Raw genomic sequence first — 7,746 nt, forward strand, 5'->3', positions numbered from 1 at the left:
TTCTGTATTGTATGATGTGATGATTCTATTAGTGTTACTTGTACTCCTCAAATTCAGAGGTCGGAAGAGCTGCACATGTTCCAAACAATGCACTGAATTTTGTGATAGATCAAAATTAATGCAAGATGATAAACATTGTGATTATTGTTATTGACCATATGATTAGTTTCCAGACTTTGTAAGACAGTGTTAAGCACAAGGGAGATTCTTCAAGTTAAACATTCTGTGTAAAGTGACAATGGGATTCTGTATTTAAAATATCTCAAAGAGAGTTGGATGGATTTTGAAATATCAAGTAGTTGAGGGCTCTGGGAAACTGGCACAAGAGAGGAGTTGAGGCCTGGGACTGATCAGCCATGATCCTATGAACAGTGGGCTGCCCTGAGGGACCAAATGGCCTACTCCTGCTTCTATTTCTAATGTTCTTATATTCTGTAAGAAGCTGATCAAGTGCTCTCCTGTTTTCACCAATTGCAAACCATATGGACAAGATAATCTCAACATGATGTAAATCATCGCTAAAGTATTTGGCATCATAAAGTTTGTACTTTATGATAGACAATAAAGTTCCTCTACCAAGCACAGAACATGCAGAAGAAAGATCTGCAGGCAGTAGCATAGATAATAGACTTCTTGAACAATTCCAATTTGATATTTTCTGCCACACAATACTGTGGGCCACTTGGACTGGTATGAATGCTAGCCGACAATCACTGACGTATGTGCCCCAGCTAAAAGGAATAGTGGACAAGTCAGATCTCAGAGTGAAACCTGCCTGATAGACCTCAATTTTTATTATTGCAATTTGTTTATTGTGGTTAGTCACTGAGCATATTCACATGAGGCTGCCAATGTGTTTTTAAAAACTAACTTAAGCTTCTTACGCACGAACAGGGAAAAAAAGTGGAAAAAACTATATTATACTTACTTTACAAGAATTATAAAAATAGTCAGGTTAAAAATATCAGAAATAGCGATCTAAACCTTTTACCTTCAATAACAACCCTACAGATATTCAAATTTCAGTGAAGGGTCACTTGATTCAATTTCAAAGGTCTTGTTCAGTTGGCACAGTTATAACTGATTCCTTTTCAGCAAATCTTGGCATTCATTCAACTACCTATAAGTCATTAACATTAGTCAATGTCTCTTCCCAAGAAGATTAAACAAATTGCTAACTTAGCTCATATGTTCCTTAACTTGGGTTGCTAAAAGAGCTGTTTCGCTATGTTTTTGAAGCTTTCCTTTTTCTGGCATAAAGCCACACAAGACATCTTTTCTTCTGCTGTAACTGATTTGGAGGTTGCTAAACTGCATTGCTGCTTTTACAGGCCCTTTTCTCAATGATTGATATGCTTCTCTCTCTGAAATAGACTTGAATACTCCTTGACCATGTGGATAGTTCTGTCTTATCCTTAAAAGAAGAACAGGTTTCTGTCTGTGCCCCTGTGCCACAGGAAACCTTAGGCAACAACCTTTTTTTAAATTCTCTGCTACACTTGTTTCCAAAGCACTAAACTGTTCACTTCCAGGGTTTTGACATGCACGTAAAGAAAAATTCCAGATAATCTGTTAACATGTTCAGAACTTAAAAAATAAACTAAAACTGTACCTCCCTTTCTTAATAACAAACCAGAAATACAAATCCAACTTAAAGCTATTCATGGTTCTGTTCACTTTAGAATCCAAAGACTCCAAGTAATAATAGATGATGACTTCAGCACACTAAGTAGACGAGCAAAAACTTCTCACTATTCCAGGATCACACCAATAAATCCAATTTTCTTTTGTCCACTGCTAACTGCCTCCTGAAACCCCTCTCCTTCATCCTCACCTGCAACAAGTGCTAGGATTTCATGACCATTTGTCTCTCTCACCCCATTCTTTAGTCAGTTCTTTCATACACTTGCTTTGCATCATGCTTCTAATCTACTTCCTTCTCTTTCTGCCCTTTCAGCCAATGAGAAAACTGGAGGTCAGTGAAAGTCTTGCATATATCTCCAGTAACGAGCAACAAATAGATTTTTTTTTCGAGTGGAAGGCAGTGACGGGTGAGGTAAGCAAGGATTAGTGCTTGAGCCCCAATTATTCACAATACAATACAGGCCAATTTTGGCGGTATTGGAAAATAACTTTCAGAAGTTGATAGGGGAGGCTATCTGCAGGGAAGGGGACAGTTGGTAAGTGGGAGACCTTTAAGAAAAAGATAACGAGTGTTGAGAGACAATACATTCCTGTTAGTGTGAAGGGCAAGGCTGGTAGGTGTAGGAAATGCTGGATGACTAGGGAAGTTGTCTGCTCAAGAAAAAGAAAGAGGTATATATCAGGTATAGATAGCTGGGATTGAATGAATCCCTAGAGGACTTTGAGGAAAGGAGCGAAATCAGGAGGGCAAAAAAGGGGACATGTGATAGCCTTGGCAAATAGAGTTAAGGAGAATCCAAAGAGATTCTATAAGTACATTAACAGCAAAAGAGTAACTAGGGAGAGATTAATTAGGGCCTCTTAAGGATCAATGTGGCCATCTTTGTATGGAACCATACAAGATGGGTGAGATGCTAAATCACTACTTAATGTGGAGAAGAAAATGGAAGCTAGGCAACTTGGGGAAATAAATAGTGAGGTCTTAAAAAGAGTTCATTATACAGAAGAGGTGGTGTTGGAAGTCATAAAACATATAAAGGAAGGTAAATCCCTGGGACCTGATCATGTGCACCCCAGAACTTTATGGGAAGCGATTGCTGGGTCCCTTGTTGAGATATCTGCATCATCTATCGCCATGGGTGAGATGCCAGAAAACTAGAGGTTGGCTAATGTGATGCCATTATTTAAGAAAGGCCGTTAAGGACTAGCCAGGGAACTACAGACCATTGAGCCTTGTCAGTGGTGGATAAGCTGTTGGAGGGGATTCTCAGGGACAGGATTTAAATGCATTTGGAAAGACAAGGACTTGAAAACAGACAGTCAACGTGGCTTTGTGCATGAGAAATTGTGTCTCACTAACTTGGAGATTTTTGAAGAGGTGACAAAGAAAGCTGATGAAGGCAGGGCATTAGACATTGTCTATATGAACTTAAGCAAAGAGTTTGACAAGGTTCCAAATGATAGACTGGTTAGTAAGGTTAGATTACATGGGATCCAGTGGGAGCTAGTCAATTGGACATAAAATTGGCTTGAAGGTACGAGGTAGAGGGTGGTGGTAGAGGATTGCTTTTTGGATTGGAGGCCTGTGGCCAGCCACAAGGATCGCTGCTGGTTCCACTGCTTTACGTCATTTATACAAATGATATGAATGTGAATATAGGAGGTATGGTTAGTAAGTTTGCAGATGATACCAAATAGGTGGTATAGTGGACAGTGAAGACGATTATCCCAGAGTATAATGGGATCTTGATCAGATAAGCAGAGTACTGACAGATGGAGTTTAATTTAGATAAATGCGAGGTGTTGCATTTTGATACGGCAAACCTGGGCAGGACTTATACAGTAAACGGCACGGCCCCGGGAGTGTTGCCAAACAGAGAGACCTAGGGGTGCAGGTGCATAGTTCCTCGAAAGTGGAGTCACAGGTAGACAGAGTGGTGAAGAAGGCATTTGGCATGCTTGCCTTCATTGGTCAGAACATTGAGTATAGGAGTTGGGATGTTATGTTGTGGCTGTGGCGAGGCCATTTTTAGAATACTGCATACAATTTCGGTCGCCCTTCTATAGGAAAGATGTTGTTTTAGTGTGATAAGGTGCAGAAAAGATTTACAAGGATGTTGCTGGGACTGGAAAGTTTCAGCTATAGGGAGAAGCTGAACAGGCTGAGGATGTTTTCCCTGGTGCATCAGAGGCTGAGGAGTGACCATATAGAGGTGTATAAAATCATGAGGGGCATAGCTAGGGTGAATGGCCAAAGTTTTTCTTCTAGGGTGGGGGAGTCCAAAACTAGAGGGCATATGTTTAAGGTGAGAGGGGAAAGATTTAAAAAAGGACCCCAAATCTAACTTTTTCACGCAGAGGGTAATGCGTTTATGGAACGAACTGCCAGAGGCAGTGGAGGAGGCATCTACAATTACAACATTTAAAAAGCACCTGGATGAGTTTATGAACAGGAAGCAGTTAAGAGGGATATGGGCCAAACGCTGGCCAATGTGACTAAGTCAGCTTGGGATGTCTGGTTGGCACAAATAAGTTCGACTGAAGGGTCTTGTTTCTGTGCTGTATAACTTTATTCCCTCTTTATTCATTTACGGGATGAGGGCATCGGTGGCTAGGCAGCATTTATTGCCAATTCCTAATTGCCCAGAGGGGAGTTAAGAGTCAACCACATTGCTATGGGTCTGGAGTCACATGCAATGGAGACCAGGTAAGGATGGCAGTTTCCTTCCCTAAAGGATATTAGTGAGCCAGATGGCTTTTTCTGACAATCAATAATGGATTCATGGTCATCATTAGACTCTTCATTCCAGATTCTATGACCCCATATCAATGATTTGGATAAGGGAATCAAATTGAGTATTTTGAACTTTGCTGATGACACAAATGGTGAAGAAATTGAGAGCGGTGAGGAGGATGTAAACAGGCTTCAAGGTGTTTTAGGTAAGTGGACTGAGTAGGAGAATACAAGGCAGATGCAGTATAATGTTGTAAATGTGAAGTTACTCACTTCTGCAGGAGAAAACAGAATGGGAGTGTATTTTTTAAATGGTGATAAATTGGGGGAATGATTGACGCCTAAAAGGACCTGGTTATCCTTCTACACCGGTCACTGAAAGCAGGCATGCAGGTGCAACAATTAGGAAAGTAAATAGTATTTTGGCCTATATGGCAAGAGGGTTGGAGTCAAGAACCTTGCTGTACGTGTACAGTGCCTTGGTGAGACCATACCTAGAGGGCTGCATGCAGATTTAATCTCCTTATCGAAGAAAGGTTTAACTGTCACAGGGAATGCAGCAAAGGTTCACTAGATTGAGTCCTGGGACAAAGGATTATTCTGTGGAGAGAAATTGGGTCAACTGGGCCTCGACTCCCTGCTTTGAAAGAATGGGAGGAGATCTTATCTAATTTTGAGAGAGTCTGACAGCGCTGGACAGACTAGATGCAGAGATAATGTTTCCTATTGTGGGAGATCTAGAACAAACGATAGCCACAGGATATGGGGTAGGCCATTTGGGACTGAGGTGAGGAGAAACTTCTTCTCTGAGGGTGACGAGTTGCAACTCTGTCCAGCAATTAATATAATCCCTTCTTTGGATCTAACTTTGTTACTTTTGTTTGTTAACCAAGTAGAATTCTTTATCATGTAAGACTGTAGAAGCCAAGTCATTGAATGAATAAATAGATACCTAGACACTAAAGGTGTTAGTATATAGGAGACAGCAGCAGTATGGTGATGAGATAGAGGGTTACCATTATCATATTCAATAGTAAAGCAGACTCAATGGGCCAAATGGCCTATCTTTGCTTCTATTTTCTAGGTTTTTAGTTTAGAGTTCTGAGTGGCATTGTTTGGCTGAAAGTTTCTTGATGCACGCATTTTTAATAAGGGTTTAAAGCTTTGGAGTTAGAATAGTTAGGGTGGTCGTTTTTGACTGATGCAGGCACAATGGAGCATTTTCTATGCTGTCTCTATCACTCTAAGATGATTTTGAGGTGAACAATTCAGGACGTGAGACAAGGCTGTTGCCTAGTGATGGGTTTCAGTATCACCAAAAGGTAGCCCAACCATGAGAACAAGCTGTGTCGTATAGGTTCAGTCAGAGTAAAAAGCTCGTTAGTATAGCAACTTACTTCCTACCAATCTTTTTTGCTGTCAGCAAATTCAACAACCATATATTCAGCCCCTTCATCCAAGCCAGTGATACAAATTGTAAATACGTGATGCCCCAGCATTGATACCTGTGACACCCCACTTGTTGCATCTTGCCGATCCAAAAATTGCCAACTTACATCTCCTGTTTCCTGTTGGCTAACTGATCTCTATCCATATTAATATATTATCCTCTCCACCATGAGTGCTTTTTTTGGATAGTAACCTTTCATGTGGCAACTTGACAACTGCCTTCTGCAAATCCAAGTAGCCCACAGGTACAGGTTCCACTTTATTCACCTTGCTTGGTACTTCCACAAAGAATTCTAACGAATTAATCAAACACGTTTTCCTTTCCATAAACCCAAAGCGACTCTGCCTGACTACATTGAGATTTTTCAAGTGCCCTGCTTTAACCTCCATAATAAAAGGCAGATGTGGGATGGTGTTCTACTTCCCTGGAGGCATATGCATAGTACTTCTACTGACAGAACTAAGTTACAAACAGTCCAAACCTGAAAGACCTACTTTCTGCCATGGTCCTATTTTCCAATGCCCAACATCCATCATTCATCGAAGCACGCCATTAGTGCCTGGGATTTTGGAGGAAAGGCGGTATAGTCCAAGGGCTGATCTCTCATTAGACAGACACAGCTGGTGGTGGTTTAACCTAAGGGTCACCATGCCTCAGGTGAGGGGCAAGGTTGAAATGGCAGGACCTTCAGCCTCATGGGAATTGAAACACACAATGTCACTCTGCAACGCAACTCAGCTAACTAAGCTAACTGACCCATGAGAATAACCCTATACCAGGCAACAGGCAGGGGAAGCTGCCAAAGTTAACCTTGTACACGTGAATAAGAGCTTTATTTTGAAATGTGTTGCTTAATATTGACAATAATATTGAACTGCACAGACTTCTAAAAATGCTCACACATATTCTGGAAAGCGGATTAGAAAGCAGATAATCCATTGGCATACACACAATATTACTACAAGTTATCAGACAATTGCCAAAAAAAAAATCATTCAATTCACAGATGGTGCAGTTAAAAACTGAAACATAAAATAGTAACAGGGATGCAGAACTGCTTTATGAGTCTCTTGAGGAAGCCTAGCAACTGCATTTAACTGCTTTCCAAGATTATACTTTGTTAAGAAAAACAACACTGCAGGCAGATGTCCTTATCAAGAAAATGCAAGTGCTGTTGTGGTCACTGAGGGTTCAAATAAAGATGACTGGTTATATGTTGCATCACCTAGGTACCATCTGTACTATTAGAGCTTTTAGATGTGGCCAAATTAGATAATAGTCATGGAGTCAAAATGATACATTATCAGCTGAATTCTAAGAGCAATTGACCCACAGAATGTGACTGGCCTGGATGGACTCCCCGGCTGTGCATTCAGATCCTGTGTGGACCAGCTGGCAGGAGTATTCACAGACATCTTTAACCTTCCTCACTATGATCTGAAGTTCCCCACCTGCTTCAATACCACCATCATTCCAGTGCCAAAGAAAAATCATGCAGCACGCCTCAATGACTGCCACCCAGTGGCTCTGGCTTCCATAATTACGAAGTGCTTCAAGAGATTAGTCATGGCTCACATTAACTCCAACCTACCAGATTTGCCTTGATCCTTTGCAATTCACTATCAGTGCATCAGGTCCACAGCAGATGCCATCTCCCTGGCCCTACACACATCCCTGGAACATCTGGATAACAAGATATCTACATAAGGCTCCTACTTACTGACTACAGCTCCGCCTTCAACACTAATTCCAAACAAACTCATCTCTAGACTTGGAGATCTAGGTCTCAGCTGCCCCCATCTGTAAATGGATCCTCAACTTCTTGACCCATAGACCACAATCAGTAAGAACAGGGGGCAACACCTCCTCCACCATACTCCTCAACACCAGTGCCCCGCAAGGCTGCGTACTCAACAGC

The sequence above is a fragment of the Rhincodon typus genome, unplaced genomic scaffold (genome assembly GCF_021869965.1).
Source record: "Rhincodon typus isolate 14 unplaced genomic scaffold, sRhiTyp1.1 hic_rhity00001590, whole genome shotgun sequence".
Classification (NCBI taxonomy): domain Eukaryota; kingdom Metazoa; phylum Chordata; class Chondrichthyes; order Orectolobiformes; family Rhincodontidae; genus Rhincodon; species Rhincodon typus.